Raw genomic sequence first — 18,193 nt, forward strand, 5'->3', positions numbered from 1 at the left:
TGAAGGTTCATGTTTTCTAATTTTCCAAAGGGTCACTAGTTTCTCATAGGGGAAAGTGATAAACAAGAAGATCAATTACTGTAATTTACTTGGAACATCTTTAACAAAACCTACTAAGTTAAATAGCTGATTGTAGGCTGAACTTACAGATCATTCATCATGTATAAGATTCTTTATTCATTCATACTTTGTTTTCTTAAAAATACTTACAGTTTCTATGTTCTTTTATAATTACCTGCCATAAAATACCACACATAGAGGCTAAGGTTGTAGCTCAATGGTGGAACGCTTACCTAGCACGTGTGAGGTACTGGGTTCAATTCTCAGCACTGCATATAAATAAAGTCCATTAACAACCCCCCCCCCCAAATTTTTAAAAAATATATCACACATGGTAGAAAAATAGATTTTAATTAATTCATTTACTTTATGGACATTGAACACTTTATAAATTAAGAATATCTTTAATTTTATTTATATAGATTCTTCCACAAAACTCTGAATCTTTTAACACATCAATAGTGTATATTAACATTTTTGGAAACATAAACTTCTTTTCACTTTTATAGAATCAGACAGAAGATAGCATTTTCAATGTAAGGTAATAGTTGGAATTAGATATGGAAATCCTGAAGGTTTATTTCTTTTTTCACCTAACTTTCCAGGGCTGATGAGAGGAAGCATTTCTAAATGAATACTATTTCTTTTTAAATAAGAGAGCAAAAGAAATGGAGAGGTTTCTTTTGAGAACATTTTTTTTTTTAATATTGCATTACATGTAGATAAGTTCTCTGGTGCCTGAAGACCGCACAGCTGTGTGCATTTGTGTTCAAGATTAGGTTTATTGCACTTAACTTGACTCTTCTTTTATGGTTACTCTTTCTCAGCTGTCTGTCTTCCCATCTCACTTTCACAATTTAAACTCTAAAAAACATGTGGAAGGTAATTAAATGGCTGGAATTTCTTTAGCATATGGACAGTAAATAATAGAGCAATAGATGTGCCCTTCTGGATGTTCTCATTCATAAAATTATTGAAAACCTGAAAATAGGTATTGGGTTAATGGCTCAGAAAATTATGTTTATAAACACTTCAAAAAAAAAGTCAAGGATGAGGGGAAATAGATAAGACTGCAATGAGAAGCACAGATTGAATTAAAATACAAAAAATATTCAAGAAAGCTAAATATTTTACAATTTTGAACATGAACTATTTTTTATAAAGAACTAAGCTTTTCCTCTGTTTCCTCACCTCAGAATTCTGAAATCAGTGGATGTTACAAAACAGCACAATGCTCATGAGCTTTTTCTGGTTTACTATTTCTTGTTAGTTTACTGAGTCAGCAGTAACTGGAGTTCTTTGACTTGCATCATTCCAATACGTTCCTCTATTGTCACATGCTACCTTGTTTGTGTCTCTATTCTTATATAAGGACACTGGTCATATTGAAGTAAGGGCCAACTTTTGCCCAGTATGACCTCATCTTAACTAATTGCATCTGCAACAAAAATATTTCCAAAGAAGATGCCCGGATTTAGGACTTCAACATGTTTTGGGGAGATTACAATACAACATAGGGTTTGGGATTTGAGGAGACATTATTCTGCTTATTGCAGTCCATCATGCTTCTTCTTTATTCTTTAAGAAAATCAATGATTTGTTCTTTTGTAAAATGACAACAAGAAAAAAAAAACTTTACCCAGAGTGCTTTCAAGTTTAGCTGTGTATTAATACATAGATTCATTTCAAAATTCTTTTGAACATCTATCATGTAACCAGGAACTGCCTACGTCACATAGATATGTGGAAGAATTTGAGCTCTTCTTTTCCATGAGCTCCTCATCTAGATTAGAAAAGTATACATAAACTATAATTGCAGTACAATGTATCTGTAGTGACTCAGGTTCATTCATAATTCAGTGACAACACCATGGAGGAACACAGAGGACATTTTCTAAGAGAACCACTCAATGTTCTTACAGAAAATGGCATTGGAAATGATTTCAAGATGAATAAAAGTTTACCAAGTAGAGAAGATAAGATCCAGGAATCCAGGAGGGACAAGTTTTCTCAGAAACTAATGGGTTATTTTTCAGAAGTGAAGCTTAACAAATATCTATAGAGAGAAGGAATGAATATAGGCAGGGAGAAGAGCTCATGTAAATGGAGAGAGGCAAGTAATAGAAGTATTTTGTGGCCATTAATTGCAGAGCTTGGGGAATATGAGGCAAAAAGGGCAGTAGGTTAATTGATGTTGGGAGGAGGCTGGGATGAGGTTATAGGTGACCTTCTATGTCAGTCAAAGGAACTAGGAGGCTTCAAAAAAAATGATGATTCTCACCTCTTACAGAGAATTAGTCCCTTTTAGATTGTAATGAAAATCTAGAATCCCTGTCCTCCAGTATGCAGGTACATGCATATATAAACCTATTATGTGCAATTTCAAGAATTAAAAAAATTCTGATTTGAACATGTAAAATTTCTATTGTCTGTGAACTCCAGGGCAAATAAAGAGAAATGAAAGAGAGGTGAAAAAGGAAAAAAAGAAGACACCTGCCATAGGTAATAGAGAATTATTAACAAAGTGAAAAAAGATTATAGTGAAACTGGAATTCTGTTCATAAAAATCATGCTGCCCTATGAATGGAATTAAAGAGGTCGAATCTAGAGATAGGGGTATAAGAGATTAATTCCTAAGTGCCCAGAAAAGAAATCCAAATGGCCTGGACAAAAGCAGAAGCCCTCAGGCTATTTTCCAATGTTAAAACATTTTTTTAGACATTTCTTAGTTATTTGTTATATCATTTAAGAAAATGGGATACAGGGAAAAGATGATAAAGAATTTATGAGAAATGGAGAAAGCAATCATGAAATTCATATGGAAGAATAAAAGACCCAGAATAGCAAAAACAATACTAAGCAGGAAGTGTGAATCAGGTGGTATAGCGATTCCAGATCTCAAACTATACTACAGAGCAATAGTAACAAAAACAGCATGGTACTGGTACCAAAACAGGCGGGTGGACCAATGGTACAGAATAGAGGACACAGAAACCAACCCACAAAACTACAACTCTCTTATATTTGATAAAGGGGCTAAAAGCATGCAATGGAGGAAGGATAGCATCTTCAACAAATGGTGCTGGGAAAACTGGAAATCCATATGCAACAAAATGAATCTGAATCCCTTTCTCTCGCCAAGCACAAAAGTTAACTCAAAATGGATCAAGGAGCTTGATATCAAATCAGAGACACGGCATCTGATAGAAGAAAAAGTTGGCTACTACCTACATGTTGTGGGGTCGGGCTCCAAATTCCTCAATAGGACACCCATAGCACAAGAGTTAACATTTAGAATCAACAAATGGGACTTACTTAAACTAAAAAGTTTTTTCTCAGCAAAAGAAACAATAAGAGAGGTAAATAGGGAGCCTACATCATGGGAACAAATCTTTACTCCTCACACTTCAGATAGAGCCCTAATATCCAGAATATATAAAGAACTCAGAAAATTAGACAATAAGATAACAAATAACCCAATCAACAAATGGGCCAAGGACTTGAATAGACACTTCTCAGAGGAGGACATACAATCAATCAATAAGTACATGAAAAAATGCTCACCATCTCTAGCAGTCAGAGAAATGCAAATCAAAACCACCCTAAGATACCATCTCACTCCAGTAAGATTGGCAGCCATTATGAAGTCGAACAACAATAAGTGCTGGCGAGGATGTGGGGAAAAGGGTACACTTGTACATTGTTGGTGGGACTGCAAATTGGTGCAGCCAATTTGGAAAGCGGTATGGAGATTTCTTGGAAAGCTGGGAATGGAACCACCATTTGACCCAGCCATTCCCCTTCTCGGTCTATTCCCTAAAGACCTAAAAAGAGCATGCTACAGGGACACTGCTACATCGATGTTCATAGCAGCACAATTCACAATAGCAAGACTGTGGAATCAACCTAGATGCCCTTCAATAGATGAATGGATAAAAAAAATGTGGCATTTATACACAATGGAGTATTACTCTGCAGTAAAAAAATGACAAAATCATAGAATTTGGTGGGAAATGGATGGCATTAGAGCAGATTATGCTAAGCGAAGCTAGCCAAGCCCTAAAAAACAAATGCCAAATGTCTCCTTTGATATAAGGAGAGTAACTAAGAACAGACTAGGGAAGAAGAGCACGAGAAGAAGACCAACATTAAACAAGGATGAGAGGTGGGAGGGAAAGGGAGAGAGAAGGGAAATTGCATGGAAATGGAAGGAGACCCTCAGGGTTATACAAAATTACATACAAGAGGAAGTGAGGGGAAAGGGAAAAACAGTACAAGGGGGAGGAATGAATTACAGTAGAAGGGGTAGAGAGAGAAGAGGGGAGGGGAGGGGAGGGGAGGGGGGATAGTAGAGGATAGGAAAGGCAGCAGTATACAACAGACATGAGTTTATCAATATGTAAAGCAATGAAGTGTAACTGATGTGATTCTGCAAGCTGTATACGGGGTAAAATGGGAGTTCATAACCCGCTTGAATCAAAATGTGAAATATGATATATCAAGAACTATGTAATGTTTTGAACAACCAACATTAAAAAAAAAAGAATTTATGAGGAGAAATGACATGAGTTATTCATTACAACTCTTTATTATTTTGAAGATATTAAGCTGGATTGAATATTTAAAATAGATATTAATTGTAAACTACATTTTCCCAGCAAGAAAATATAAGAAGACACAGAGTAAACATTTTAGCATCAAGCAAGATCAAAGTGAACACACACATATATTTTAACCTAACAGTCCCCCCAAGCCCTGCCCTGTTCTGCCTCAACCTCCATGTAGTTAATCTCTATTTCTACACTACATTCTAGGTGAATACTAATCTGCTTTCTGCTCTGTGTATTTGGGAGTTTTTATATAAATGGAGAAATGCAATGTGTAATTTTTTGAATTTCTATTTTTGAAGTTTATTTGTTTTATATATATATATATACACACACACACACACACATATATATATATATATATATATATGACAGTAGAGTATATTTTGACACATTATACATACATGGAATATAACTTATTCTAATTAGGATCCCATTCTTGTGGTTGTACACGATATGGAGTTATGCTGCTCGGTTACTCATATATGAACATAGGAAAAGTTATATCTGATTCATTCTATTGTTTTTCCTATTCTCATCCCTCCTTCCCTTCATTCCTTTCTGTTAAATCCAATCAGCTTCTATTTTTCACCTCCCCACTCTCCCTTATTGTGGATTAGCATCCATATATCAGAGAGAATGCTCAGCTTTTGGCTTTTTGGGACTGTCTTATTTCACATAGCATGATAGCCTCCAATTCCATCCATTTACTGACATTGCTTTTAGCTCTTTTGGTTAGCATGTTTTTGAGGTGCATATATCAGTGATTTATTCTTTTGTTGTCAAATAGTATTTCATTTGATAATAACCCATTCACCCATTGATAGAAATATGGATTGTTTCCATGTCTTGAATATCATGAAACACACTGCTAATAATATTTGGGCACATATCTGTGTGGACATGGTTTGATTGACTTTGGTAAAGTCTTAGGAAAAGGGTCAGTGGAATCAAATAGACTCTTATGTTTAATTTTTAAAGTCACCACCACACTGTGTTCAAAAGTGGCTGTAAAATTTTGTATTCTCACAAGCAATGAGTGACAGGTCTAAGAGCTTGATAATCCTATGACACTTGTTATTGTTCCAGTCATCCAGTGTGTGCTCCAGTATCCAGTGTTTGTTTTATTTTAGTTTTAACTTGAATTTTCCTGATTATCAATGGTTATGAACATCTTTTCATCGAGTATTAGTTATATGTATACCTATTCTGGTGAAATGTCTAATAATTTCACAATTTTAATTATATTTTTTATTAACCGTATTAAGTTTAAAGTGTTTTTCATGTATTCAATATAAAAGATTTATTTTATTTTTCAGTCAGGTATTTTCTCCCAGTCTGGTACTTTTTCTTATATTTTCTTAATATCTCCTTAAGCAAAGTTTTTACTTTTGACAAAAGGCAATTTGTCAATTATTTCTTCTAAGACTTTTTTGCTCTCATCTAAGAACATTGCTTGCTCCAAAGTCACAAAGATTTTATTCTATCCTCTTTCTAAGAGTTTTATAGCTTTAGCTCTTAGCTTTTATTTTATGACTAATTTGAGTGACTTTTTGATACATTTATGTTTTTTATTTTGTCAAGTTTCAGTGCAATTATTTGTTGAAAAGATGATCAATTGAATTGTCATGAAACCTCTCAAAATCAATTGATCATAAATACAAGGATTTATTTGTGGACTTTTAATTCTCTTTCATTTGATAATATTTCTATTCTTTTAAAAATTTTTTTCAGTTATAGGTGGATGCAATACCTTTATTTTATTTATTATTTTTTAATGTGGTGGTGAGTAGTGAACTCAGTGCTTCACACATGCTAGGCAAGTGCACTGCCACTGAGTCACAACCCCAGCCCATGTTTCTGTTCTTCTACCAATAACCCAGTGTCTTGGTTATTGTGGCTATATAGAAAGTTTTGAAACAAGTAGTATTCATCTTCTATGTTTAAAATTATCTTGGTTACTTTCATTTCTTTGTATTTCCAACAGATCTTTGCTATCTAATTATTTTTCACCAGTTTTTTTCCTATCTTGGATGAGATCATCATAATTGATCAAGTTCACTGCATTTACTGATTTTTTTTTTCATCTGCCACTGCTATTGAGTATCTTTAAGTGATTTTTTTTCATTAATAACAAATTTTAGGACATTCCAACTCTACAATTTCCATATTGAAAAATAATTTACATATTCTTATTGAGAAATTTTGTTGATTTATTAGTGTCACACTTTCCTATAATTCTTTAAACATGGTTTTGCATTTCTTTGTTGAGAATATTTTAAAAATCTCTTTTGAAATTTTGGTCTGCTAAGTCCAACATCTAGGGCATGCTGTCATTTCTGTTCTTGGATTTTTAATCTGAGTATGCATGACTTATTCCTATGTTTTTTTTCACCTCTCTCTCCCTCTCTTTTGAATTAAAAACTGGACATTTTAAGTAATATATGGTAACAACTTCAAGTTCATATTTTTTTTCTACCTCAAAGTTGTTGCTCTTTGATTAGTTTCTGATTTCTTTGTTCAGTAATGTATTTTGGCTAAATATGTTTCCCTCATGGTGTATGGCCACTGATGTTTTTATTTTATTTATGTTTTTGTTTTTAAGTCTGGCACTCTAGGATTTTCCCTTCTGTCCAAATAGCTTAGTTGTTAGCCAATAATTAGAAAAAGCTTCATGCTCAAGCATCTGGAGCCAATCAGGCTTCTTTATGCCACTGAGTGGCCTATAAGTGTATGGGAAAGTGTATTCAAGTTCAGACTGTTTGTCTACACTGGCTTTTCAATCAGAATCTTTCTTGTCTCCTTGACACATGTGTGCAGTTTTGAGGTGGGCCAAGAGCATGTGGTTGACTTGAGTTGTCCTAGTCTCTGTTTTCCATATACCCAGACTCTGGCAAGAATATGATTGCTTCAATCATGATGAAATATGATCACTTCTACTGACAGTATTATTAAATGTGCTCATTACTCACTGTTCCAATTTCAGTAGGTTCCTTTCGACCATAGAGGGAAAGCAACTAGTTCTCAGGGCCTCATTCATCCTTTCAAAACCACATCACCAATGTGAATGGGGGCAAAAGTGGACTTCCATGGATTTCTACTGTTCTTACCTCAAGTTTAGGAGTTTTTCCAGCACAAATGCCTCACTGAGGCTGTATGCCTTTGTCTCATTTTTAAAGGATGAAAATAGTTGTTTTTGTCCTTTATTCCAGCTGATTTAGGGGGAGGGAATTTGCTAATCTCCTGCTTTGGCCATTCCTGGGGATCTCTTATCCAGATGTTCCAAGCATTTCATCCATTTACTCTATTTGTTGTGCATATGTAAAACCATGTTGTTTTTATTTTCACTAAGAAGAGTCAAGGTAGGGAGCCTACATTATACCCGAATTATTACTTCAGTATTGTTTCTATCAGGATTATTGCTTCCACGCCATTCTCCTAATTATTTTTCTACTTGCTCAGAACTATTGTGATAATATATCTGACAAAGTGACAGCATTCTTTTTACTTAATTCACCTGTGCATTATCTCTGTTTCCCTGCAGCTTTATCTTCTTGACAGAGGTCAGAAGAAAGTATTCAAATATTTATACATAAAACAGTAAGAGGAAAGTATGTAAAACAGTTAAAAGATCAAGTAAAATAAATATAGAGAATAGTAACTTCTGTGTATAATTTTGAGAATGGTTGCCAGAATACCATAGACTTATGATAAATTAATCATTACATATTTGTGATATTAATTAATATATGAACCCTTTTCCAATTTTAAATATAGATTAATAATGCATGAAACACTTAAATTCTTATTATTGAAAGGAAAATATTTATTTTGTATAAATTATATATACATAGAGAGATCCCTTATCTCTGCAAAACAATGCCATACAGTGTTATGATCACAAAATAATCAAAGTGATATCAGTATAGGAAAGGGACAGGAGGTGGAAAGCAGGATAGATGACTTGCTTGCTAGTGATATTGGCCAAATTATATTGTTATTTTGTATGGGTCTACAAATGCATAACAACAAACCCCATAACAACTACAATGCACCAATAAAAAATTATAAGAATAATGAGACTGATTTTCCAGTTTAGACATAGACTACTTTTTAAAGAGTATACATTTCATAGATTTTAACTTATTTTGTGATAGCACATTTAAGCCTTTTTAAAAGTTTCTATGAACGAAATAAGCAGAATTCTATATCATGAGTTTTCAGAATATATTTCTTTTCATTAGTTCCTTCATTCACTTACTTAGAAAAATGATTGGTGGTCTCTTTGGGCAGGTGCATCTTCCTTGTGGCCCCTTCCCAGCTCTTTCTGCTTCCTGATCCTGCCATAAGCTGAGCAGCTTTCCTCTGGCCCTTCCCCCATGATGTGCTGCCTCATCTTGGGCCCAGAGCAATGGAGTTGACCATCTACGAACTGAGACCTCTGAAATCATGAGATGCAAATAAACTTTTCCTCCTCCAAGTTGCTCTTTTTGGGTATTTTAACCACAGCAATGAAAAAGTTAACTAGTATAGGAGTTATAGAAGTCAGAAAAGAAAATACATTCATCAAATAACAGCAATCTGTAGGAGAAAATAGGAAAGATTTAGGAAGACTAGACTTCTAAGCTTTGCTTTCCTTGAGCTGAGAAGGTTCACTTAGGATGTTTTGTTATTTGTAGAGAATTCTTGATATACCAGATACCACTTTAATTCAAGGTCTCACTTGCATATCATCTTCTTTTTATTGTTGTTTTTGGTACCAGGGATTGAACTAAAGGGTACCCAACCACTGAGCCACATCCCCAACCCTTTTTTGTATTTTATTCAGAAACAGGGTCTCACTGAGTTGCTGAGCACCTCTCTGTTGCTGAGGCTGTCTATGAACTAGCGATTCTCCTGCCTTGGGCCTTCAAAGCCACTGGGATTACAGGTGTGCTCCACCATGCCTGGCTCCATATCTTCTCTAAGTGTTTACAATATATCATTATTCATAATTGAAAGAATTATATTTTTAGACTTAAAAATTGTCATTTGAATATCTTCAGAAAATTAAAGAATTTCTAAACAGAAATTTCTGATAAAATCCATAATAGTTGTGAAGAGATTACAAAATTTGTGAGCAAAGAGCACCTTTTCTGTGAACTTTCATTGTTTTGTATACTAAATACGCTGCTCCCAAAGGCTTGTTTTTGTTTTAAACCTAGAAAGAGGAAAGATCTGGCAATTCTGCTGCAGCCACAATACAATTAATAATTTTTTAAAGCCCTTTAAGCCAGATACATAGCAAGTCAAATGTAAAGAATTGACACTGACAAGATAAATCTCATATCACTTTCATGTGAATTTAAAGCAAAACCACAGAGTAGTAGCCATTGGCAATTTCGATTTCTAAATAACATGTCAGAATGAAGAAGTCTCCAGGGTCTGGGGTATGCATGTGGTTCGTGAGCCTCTTTGTATCTGGTGTTCACCGACATCTCTGAATATAGTTTGGGAACAAATCCATGTTAACTCCATACTTAGGATATTATGAGACTTCATGTAATATTAATTTTCCCCAATATATTCTACTCAACACTTAGGACTCCTGAACTCTACATAGCAATTTCCCATTTTGATTCATTTGTTCTGTGTCTTTCTCTTCTGCATCTGAGAGGGCCTGAACAGAATTTGACAAAAGTCCAATCTATGTGTGTCATCTCTCTGAGGAGCCATTTGTGATTATAAAGGAATGTTTTTGTATGCTAATTCTTATGTGCTTGCCATCAGCTAATTGGGTTGGCTTTGGATTCATATTTTTTTGATAAGAATGTCCCTAGAGAATGGGGAGGTTCTGTTAAAAAGCTTTTACATATTGACGTTTGTTTGAATCTGATTTCGTGTTTTTCAAATGTGCTATGGAAACATTTTTTTTTTAACTCCAACATATTTTAATAGTTCTTTACAGCATAAATAAAATTGAAACAATTGAAGTGTGAGGCTGAGCTAATATATTGAAGAATCACACCTATTAACAAGAGGTTTCTGACATAGAAATTGAAAACCCCACTGTATGTCATGGGTTCCACTGGACTTCATTTAGTAATAAGAACAATATTTTTAAATGTTAAGACATTTGGCAAAGGTAAAGTTTTGTTTCTATCTATAAAACTAATATTAATATATATCTTACTGTTGACTACATTTCCTTTCTATTTGGCAAAAAAGCTATAATTCTTAAGAAAATTATGAAAAGGCTAAATAAAAACTGGAGTGACTTCTTCTCCACCATAATATTTTTCTCCTAAGTTTTTTATGAAATATTTTAAAAATCAGTTTACTGAACAGCAAATGTTGGATCAAATGGCATCAAAATATTTATTATCTTTTTTATAAAATAATTAAATGTCAAGTGATACTTAATTTCATGGGGCTTATTCTGGGACAAATAGGGAACCTGAAACCGCATATGATCCTAGAAGATTAATGTACTTCCCTCTCTTTTGAAACTTATACATCAATTTTAAGCCATGTACCGTCTTTAGAAGATATTAACTTTCTATAATTTGTATATAGTGCATTAAAAGATAAAATAATTACCTGTTCTTAACCTTTCTTGATTTGAAAAAAAAATATTTTGAATATTATTCAACTAAAAAAAAAACATACCCCAACATGATTATTAACCATTTTCTTTGCAGTTATTTTTAACTCCAGGTCTTTGAATATGTTCAATATTTTCTTAACTAATTTATGCTGTTGAACCAAGGAATGTAGTGGAACTTCGTATAAATTTCAAAAGTGTTTCTATACAACATATTAGGTCTGTTGTCTTATATGATAAATATGATTATACTTTTTCCATATCCCCTTTTTCTAGCTATAGAGCAGTATAAAACATCTTCTCCTTTCTGCTACTTTTGTAATAATATGTCTGACATAGGACTGATCTATCATTTTTATGCATGCAATTCCTCTCTGTAAAATGGGTATGTGGTGGGGAGGGACTTATATGTCCAGCAGAAAATTTACAAGGAGCTTGTTTCTTTCCTAATCCAGCTGAGTTAGCTGATTACAGCCAGGTGGATAGCTCCCATTGTGGTTCACCAACTTTCTTCTTTTCTAGTCCTTCTTTTCCAGTCCCAACAGTACTTTCCCCCCCCAAGACATGGTGTATTCTTACCTCTTCTTCTCACAAGCAGACTGACTGGAAGTTTAATTACGTCTCGAACTTGTGTTCCACTTTATTAAAAGGCTTATGTTTTTCTGTAGGACATTGAAGATAACTCTTGCTAATGCCCTTAAATTGCTACCTCACAGTGGAAATAGCAGATCTGAATTCAAAAGAGATGAAGTGTTTATTGTTCCAGGTTTGACTCCCCTTTACATTGGGTCTACTATAGAACTATTGGGTCTGTTATAGGAGCAGCTCTTAAAAGAAAGACAACAACTAAGATTATGGCATTATATAAAGCTTTAAGCCAAGAAAATAATGAGAATCTTGATTTAAATAATGAAATAACAATAATCAAACGGGGGAAAGAAACAGGTTAGAGACTCCTAAAGCAGGCCAGAGACCCTCCACTCAGAAGACCCTCACCATAATTGTTTTTGTTAAAAAAAATTACCAAACATTTCTGAAAAAAGCTCAATGTGGTTAGACTTCCTATTTCCTGTTGCTCTGGCATGCAAAAGCTAAGTTTAACTGTGGACTTTATGTTACTCCTGCTATTGTGGTAAACTGTGTGAAATGAAACAAAAAATTATAAAAGGAAAACAAGAAAGCACTTTCTGTGAACTCAAAGAAAGAAAAAACAATAGTTCTATGTAGACCCCTGCAAAATGTAAACCTCTAAGCCCTTCCTTCCAATGGGTATAAAGTTCAAAGAATTTCTAGAATCTCGGTCCAGAGACTGTTTTAGGCTATCCAATAGCCTCTCTGGACCCTGCAGTCAATAAACCTGCTTCCTACTAATTTCTCAGATGTCCAGCCTTTTCTGTCCTACTCAAAGTTAGAATAAAAACATTGAATTCACTTTATTGTATATGAACAAACAATAAACCTAAACTAGCTTTGTAACTTAGATATTTGGTAACAGGACATTTCAATCAATACAATCCCATTGATGATAATCAACTCAATATATTAGTTTTTGAGTTCATGAAGAAAAACCACCTATTTTATCTCTTAAAGAATATAGAAACTTGTAGACAAACATTTTGTGTTGGGAAAAGTATTGAATTCATTTTAATATTGTCTCATTTTTACGGTGGATCTTAGGCAACTCCTCTGGGAACTATTATACTAGATAGCCTTCCCTGGGACATGCCAGAAGTACCCTAAACCCTGGGATAAAATAGAAAATGTATGAGTGAAAATAGTAAATAATATTCACAAGAAGCATAGAGCAATTATCCCTGTTCTCTTCCTTTTTTCAAAAATTGAAAGCTTTAAAATTTAGAGAAAACTATGGACAGGTGCAAGCTGTCAAGTTTGCATAAATTTGTTATCCAAAAGCTACTACTAAAACAGAATTAAAAGCATATCATTTTAAGTAGTCAGGGCTTAAAGATCTATTTATAGTATCAGTATTATGGAGCAAATCCATTTCAAGCTTTAAGCTTCAATAAACAGCCTTAAAAATCAGCATGTAACCTGACATGAAACCAATTGAATGTCTTTAAGTGTCATATTTATCCTCAATTACCTTTAAAATATATGATCTTTGGAATTGCAGTGCAAATTTGAGCTTTTAAGAAATTTACTAAGAAAGAAAAGCTTGTTCCCTTGTTTTTTTTTTTTTTTTTTTTTAAGGAGTTGAAAATGATGGAACTTATTATGTCTGAAACTCAGCTTTCAACAAGTTACTACCAACCTTCAAAGCATTCTTTAAAATATGCAATTTCTTTGTATGGAGAATCATTATTGACACTAGTGTTTGCTTAATCCACCTCCCATCATTACATTCTTCATGACACTTATGTTAATATACTCACATATTGCTTTGAGATCAAGCATGGGAATTTGAAATTGTATGCTCAACACTGGAAATGCATTTTTTCTTTTTTGGGGAATGGAGATAACAAACTTTGGAATATCTCAGTGACAAACTCTTTGTATTTTAAATATATATTGCTGCCATTGATACTAATTATTAAGAAAATCATACTATAAGTGATACACAAATTTATTTTTACTAAAAACTCAAACTATATAGAATTCAGTAGGCTAATGTAAATAAGAGAATTAATTAGCTAAAACTTCAACAGCTGGCACATGAACTGCATTAAATGAACCATTTATTTAAAAAAAATCACTGAGGGAACTTAAAGAGTCATTTCCTTAATTCATTCGTATAGTGTTTCCTTTGCTGAAATAAAGTCACAAATTACTAAGGCACTATTCAAAAATAAAATAAGCAAAACCATTACAATTTTATTCCAAACATTTGAGTAACCTCTGTGATGGGTCATTTCCCAGCTCAGTACTCAGATATCAGCCTGTGCCATGCCCCACTTAGGTTGTGCATAATTTTCTTTTCGAACTGTTTTTGAGGACTTGGTGTCCATTACAGCACTTACACATAGTAGAATCAGTCTCCCATGTGCCTTATTACTACTTTTTAATGCAATATGCTGCTTAAAGGAGGCTTATTTTCCAAGTTAGTAACTTTTTCCTCATTAAGCATATTTATCTTTCAACACTAGCTATGGGGTACTGGCTTGGGTGTTGTTACCAAAGAACCAAATTGCTTCCTGAGGACCAGGCAGCCATCCTGATGTAACAACTTGGACCAGCCTGAGCCAGCCATCATTAGCATTTCAGTCAGTGTTATGGAGTTTTTTTTTATTTTAAGTGAACTTAAAGGAAGTTAAATTTTTACATTTATATTTGTATTATACTTAAACTTACCACTTGAATTACAAGACATACTTCATAGATTTTTAGAGTTGAGAGGACTTCAAAGATCTCTTTAGTCATCTTCTTACAATTTTTAATTCTTACTAATATAAACTGAATACATGATTACCCAGAAGCTCAGCCATGTTATAGCATTGGGCATGGTCCACTGCAACCAGGATAATTTGCCTTGGCCAATTGGAAGTTGACTTTGGGATAGATTTTTTATTTTCTTTATTAATCAAGAATATATTCTACAATATTGAGATACATGAGAACACTCTGATAGACACACGTCATAGCACTTTTGTAATTTTTATTAATGGTGTGCAATATTGGTATTCTAATAATAGTGATATTCAAATAAAGATTATCACTGTGCACAAAGTTATATCAAATATGTTTTTGTATATAGTTTTTTAAATTGACTAATAACTATGCTCTACACAAGTAGGCATTATGAATGATCACATCTGGGCACATATATTAACTTGGAATCAATTTATATAGATGCGGTGGATACTGTTGTTATTCCAACCATTTCTCCTTAGATTTTATCATTGATGAAAGTTTTCACTGGAAGTATCTGTATCTCTTACCATGAGGGTTTTCTTTGGCCACCAGAAGATTCTAAGGGAGAATATAGGGCAAGTTGAAAGTGGTAGGCAGGCAACGTCTCTGGAAATAGCCTTCAAACAATGATGGGTGAGTATTGGTGTCTAAACACTCGACTATCTATGGGATGATGGCTTGGGTGGTATTTCCCAGAGTTCCTCAGGTGCCCACAGAGGTTATCTCTGCTATAATAAGCCATAAGTGGCTCCTTCCTTTTCTTTTCTCACCTCTTCATTCCTGACCAGTGTTTACTGGGATCACCTCCAAAATAAGCTGCTGTCATTCAAACGTTCAGATTCTGATAGAATACTACTCAAGTCTCAATTTTACTTTCCCTTCTATAAGTGAGAGATGCTGAGGTTGAGAGATAATTCATACTACTTATTCATAAATTAAGTAGTATAGTAACTGCAGTTTTCTGTCTCTACATGCATCACACTGTCTGTGAAAGGTTTTCATTTTTTTTTCCCCCCTGGGCCTTCCTGGTGTGGGGAGTGTGGTGATTCTCTACTAACGGATAAGACATAGAATTTCCTTTTTCTGTTTCACATGTTCAAGGAGGCCAAATCAGTGGTGTTGGTCTCAGCTTAGGACAAATGGAATTTCCATGTGGCTTTTAGGTTCCACCAGAATTCAAATATGTTGGTTATTGCCTAACTACCAAGTTAGGCATCTTAAATTTAGACTTTAAACAAGATAAAATGTTTCAAAAATTAAGATGTCTAAAAATATACTCACTTTCAATAAATAAATTCTCATATTTTCACTAAAGGTAAAAGCACACATAAACAACCATGAGTTGAATTTTAATCCAAAGCTCTTTTTCATTAAATAGAACACTGCAAGTCTGAAGTTACTAGGTTTATACCAGTCATTATTTTGACCCAATTTTGGTCCCTGATACCCTGTTAATACTGGCTACAGTGCCCTGACTATTTCTGTCTACATTGTCAGGCCTGACAGAAGCCTTTAGACTTTCTCCACATGTAATGCAAAACCCCACAATTACTATTATTACTAGACACAATGTTTTGGTTTTCCTGCTTCCTTTCAAAATTTTAATGTTCTACTTTTCTTTCATTCTCCGTACATTTTATCTCACCTGCTTCCCTCCCCCCACCACTTGTGTATTCTGTATGCTCCACAAAATATACTGCCTTAGCATGTTGACTCTTCTACTGTCTCTTGAACCCTCTGGGCCCTCTTTAAAACACCACCAACATCTACCATAAGGCTGCATGTCTACATTTTTGCCCGAAGACTTTTTCAGTCTCTGGAATTTATTAATTCCTTTAACTTGTTCTCTAATCACATCACTGAGCATTTATTTTGATCTTTGCACTTTTCCTTAGCTGACATTACCTTGTTCACTCAGTCCTGTACAAGACTGGAAGATCCAGGAAGGTAAGTTCAAAACATGATGCCATGTTTTTTTCTTTCTTCTGGTATCCTGGGGTCTTAGCCCATGTTCTGATACAAAACATAATACTTCAATATTTGTTGAATAAAAATAATGCCTCTGGCTTGAGGAAGGTATTATAAATCTTCCTCTTAGGAAATAATGCCATTTGTATTGACTTCCATGAAGCCAATGACAGAGAGGACAAACTCCTACTCCATTGCAGACCACTCTAGAAAAGTTTTTAAATTTACCATTTACAATGTGAAATTATTTTTGCAAAGAATAAAAATTGTTTCCTATTTCACCAAGAATACTAGAATTTATGAAGGAATTCCACAGAATTTCCTTAAAGTCATGTAACCAGTATATTGAAAAGCATAATTTGTAGTATGTTGATTATAAAGTACTTTTTTGTCTTATGTTTGAGTGTTGTTCTTTGAACCTGTTTATCCTTTTCACCTAGATGAAGGCAGTAGTAAGGCTGCAAGTTCTGTGATTTCCCTAATCACTGTAAGTAGTAAACAAATCTTTTGATGAATTTTTCCAACATATGGTTTCACTTCAGAATTAGAATCTCTGGTTGCACAAGATTTCAAACTGTCCAACTTTTTTTAGTTACAACTAATTCCCCTCCTCTCAGTAGGGCCTATCTCATCATGAAGCAAGGTGCTACAGGCAAGGAAGCAAGGTCTGTCTCCTTCTTCCTCTATCACCATATTCCCTAGCTTCCTCTCCTCTACCTTGTAATTTCCTTAGTACTTGAAAACAGGTGGGATAGGAGAAAAATGGAGTGTAGGAAATAAAGCTCATGCTTGGCTTGCACTGTCACATACAGACTAAAGAGTACTTTCATGGCCTCTTTGGAGACTGCCCATTGAGCAGTAGCCACTTTCTGAGTGGTAACTCTCACCTGTAGTAATGCCGGTAAAGGTGATATACCTTAGCTTGTCAATGACTCCATTTAAAATCCAGAGTGACTTTCAGTTCTATCTTTGAGTCTTGCTGACTCTTTCAGGGGACTGTAATAGGCAGGGTTTAAGAAAGCTCCACTCTGCCTCTCTCCTATATCTAACCTCATTCTGGTCTCATGAACAAATTTTAGGCTTCCTTTCAGCTGACTATGCTGGGAATGCAAGATAAGCCCAAGGAAGCAACTGTTTCTTTCTTTGTCCACAAGCAGTAGTCTATCCTTTGAGACTTGAGGAGGTGCAGGGTAGCTACTGGGAAAATGTGAGATTCAGAGTAAAATTTGTGTAAAGGCATCCGCAATTTCCCATCTGCTCTTGCTCACTACTTTTAGCTCATAATGTGAATTGTTTGTGTATTTTAACCAGTTTTTGTATAACTACATTTACATTTCCCACAACTTCTATTTTAATAACCTATTACAGGAAAAATTTCTATTATTTTTTGGTCAAATTTATATTCCATAGATAATTTTTATTTATCATAGCAGGTCAATAAACTAATGAAGACTTCTTAAAGAAGTAATTTCTCATGGTAAAGTCATGTTGAAGTGCAATGGCTGCCTCATAAACCAAACAATTATTAGCAAAAACTTCATTTGGTTGATTTAATGAAAGTGAGAGATCTTGATTTCAATTCTTAGCCCAGAATCCAAATTCTGTG

The sequence above is a fragment of the Urocitellus parryii genome, chromosome 3, assembly GCF_045843805.1.
Source record: "Urocitellus parryii isolate mUroPar1 chromosome 3, mUroPar1.hap1, whole genome shotgun sequence".
Taxonomy (NCBI): Eukaryota; Metazoa; Chordata; class Mammalia; order Rodentia; family Sciuridae; genus Urocitellus; species Urocitellus parryii.